Here is a 2,450-nt window from a genome sequence, read left to right as displayed (position 1 = left end):
GTGTTCACATAGTCCACTATGTCCGGCGCTCTAACACAGTGTACTTAAGCACTTTTTTTCATTTATTTTTTCTATTTTTTTTAAAGGGCCATTTGAAGAAAAAGAAATTTTTTTTTTATTATTATTTTTTTTTCATTTTTTTTTTTTTTGTGACTGATTACCTGGAGGGGGGCGGCGCCCGGGCGCCCCCTATGGACGAGCCGCCACTGGCAGAATGCCAAAGAGTCTTTTGCACTCTGCCTTCGGTTTAAGGAGAGTGCAAAGGTGTGCTGTTGTGCATCAAAGAAAACACAAATTTAACTAATGTATTTTCAACCAAAAAAAAGTTTTAATTAGAACAAAGATCATTAGCAAAATGGTTTTAGATCACAACTGTTGAAAGGTGGGGGTGGATGCTTGCTCACGGGCATGTGGGGATTGGGGACGGGGTAATTCTTGGGGCTGGCGTGGCTGCACAAAATCCTGCTGGTAGCGGGGTACAGGGTATGAGGGAGGACAATGGGAGGTGGAAGGTGGAAAATCACTGTAGGGATGTGGGGTGTAGAATTGGATCTGGGATGGCATAGGTGGTGGTTGGCGTTGAGGAGGGGGATGATATTGAGAGGGGGGTGCTAGCACTGCTGAGGTCCCAGGGGCCATTGGGGGATCATGAGAAGCATATGGATCGCTTGGCATTGCCCCACCAGTTATTTTGGCATGCCTGAACTGTGTAGCAATGGCATGTAAGCGATCCATACACATCCTCTCTTGGTCTCCCCCAATGTCCTCCAGGATGAAGTATAGTGAGCGGCAGAAGCAGGCGCGTCTGTTGCCGCTGTCTAAAAAAACATCCATGCTGCGCCTCTCCTGCCGCACCTCCTGCAGCAGTGCTAGCACCCTGTCATCTCCCTCCGAGTTGAAGGCGCCCCTCGCTTGACGTCCACGTCCACGGCCACGGCCACGAACACCAACACCACGACCGCGCTGCTCTCCTGCTTCTTCTATGGAAACCGCTAATTCCAAGGCCCCTGATTCCTGCAAAAGAACAAAAATGTTTACATTGACATGTACATGGACAGACAGACAGTGAGATAGACAGGCAGACATAAGCAGTTACCTCATCTGGGCACTGAACACCACCCTCACTCAATGCATGAGGCGATCCAATGCTGACTAAGGGACTGTTTGAACCTTCACGTTCTTCCTCCTCTGCAGCCACCTCCCTTGTTCTGATGTTTGAAGTCGTCCTGCAGACAATACAAAATGTAAACGTAACCACTTTAGCCCTGCATCATTTAGCTGGTCAAAGACCAGAGCATTTTTTGCGATTTTGCACTGCGTTGCTTTACTGACAATTTTGCGGTCATGCGACGTGGCTTCCAAACAATATTGATGTCCTTTTTTGCCATCAAATAGAGCTTTCATTTTGTGATATTTGATAAGCTCTGCGGTTACTAAAAAAACAGCACTAATTTTGAAAAAAACGCATTATTTTTAAATTTTTGCTAGAATATCCACCAAAAATATATAAAACAAAAAATAAATTACTCAGTACAGGTCGATACGTATACTTCTACATGTTTTTGGTTCAAAAAATCGCAATATTGATTGGTTTGCGCAAAAGTAATAGCGTCTTCAAAATATATTTTTTTGGGGGCATTTTTTTAACATTTTTTTTTTTAGTAGTAATGGCAGCGATCTGCGATTTTTAGCATGACTGCAACATTATGGCGGACACATCTGACAATTTTGACACATTTTTGGGACCGTTGTCATTTAAAGCGATCAATGCGATTAAAATTGCAATTAAAAAATAGACTTACGGTCTGGTGTTGTTTAGCATGTTTTGCCTTAAAAATTGCAAATTAGCATGGTACACATGTGGCCTTTTTGGAGGTGCTGGTGCTCCACTGCGTGCTGCCTTTTCCTCATCGGTTAGGTCCCTCCTGACGCGGTCACGTAGTGACTTCCACCTGCGCTGTAGAATTTTGCCTAAAAGAACATGGGGAAAAAAGGGTTTAATATGCAATCTTCATTACACTACACACAAACAGATTGTACATTCAAGGAAAATAGACTTACTAATCTCCTTTCTTTCTCCTTGTCTTTTTTGTTCCCAGCCGGGGGTTATAGCCGCACTAATTTCTTCCCATGACTTAACTTTGCGTATGTGGTCTCCATGGAATGGATGGGACACATCCCACAGTTCAGGATGGGCCTGCATTGCATTAATAAGATCCAACTGGGATACCAAACTTGCCATGTCTTCTTCTTCTTCTTCTCCTATCAACTACCCACAGTCACATGCCTGTGCAAAGCACTCTTGGGTAATCTATGCATAAACAGTTCCTGTTTTTGCATAAATTACATTGTCCAATCAACTTTGTGCAGCAGGAAAAATCTGGAGCTTACAAAAGTTTAAAAACGCCGCGGCCGCGTTTTTCCGACATTCGCGTTTTTTACTGCTCTAG

The 2,450-nt window shown here is 43.8% G+C and overlaps 1 long non-coding RNA gene across 1 annotated transcript; it reads right to left on the bottom strand.

The window, feature by feature from the left end:
- Window positions 1-364: 364 nt before the first annotated feature.
- On the bottom strand, window positions 365-1,963 carry LOC143925466 (uncharacterized). Its single transcript, XR_013261990.1, has 3 exons — window positions 1,803-1,963; window positions 1,097-1,226; window positions 365-1,014 (listed from the first exon to the last, which is right to left on the bottom strand). It is a non-coding gene; the product is annotated as an uncharacterized LOC143925466 (long non-coding RNA).
- Window positions 1,964-2,450: the final 487 nt, after the last annotated feature.

The sequence above is a fragment of the Lithobates pipiens genome, unplaced genomic scaffold (assembly GCF_037356315.1).
Source record: "Lithobates pipiens isolate NorthernLeopardFrog02 unplaced genomic scaffold, aLitPip1_a1.2 Scaffold_22, whole genome shotgun sequence".
Classification (NCBI taxonomy): domain Eukaryota; kingdom Metazoa; phylum Chordata; class Amphibia; order Anura; family Ranidae; genus Lithobates; species Lithobates pipiens.
This window is presented reverse-complemented; position numbering and strand designations above follow the sequence as displayed.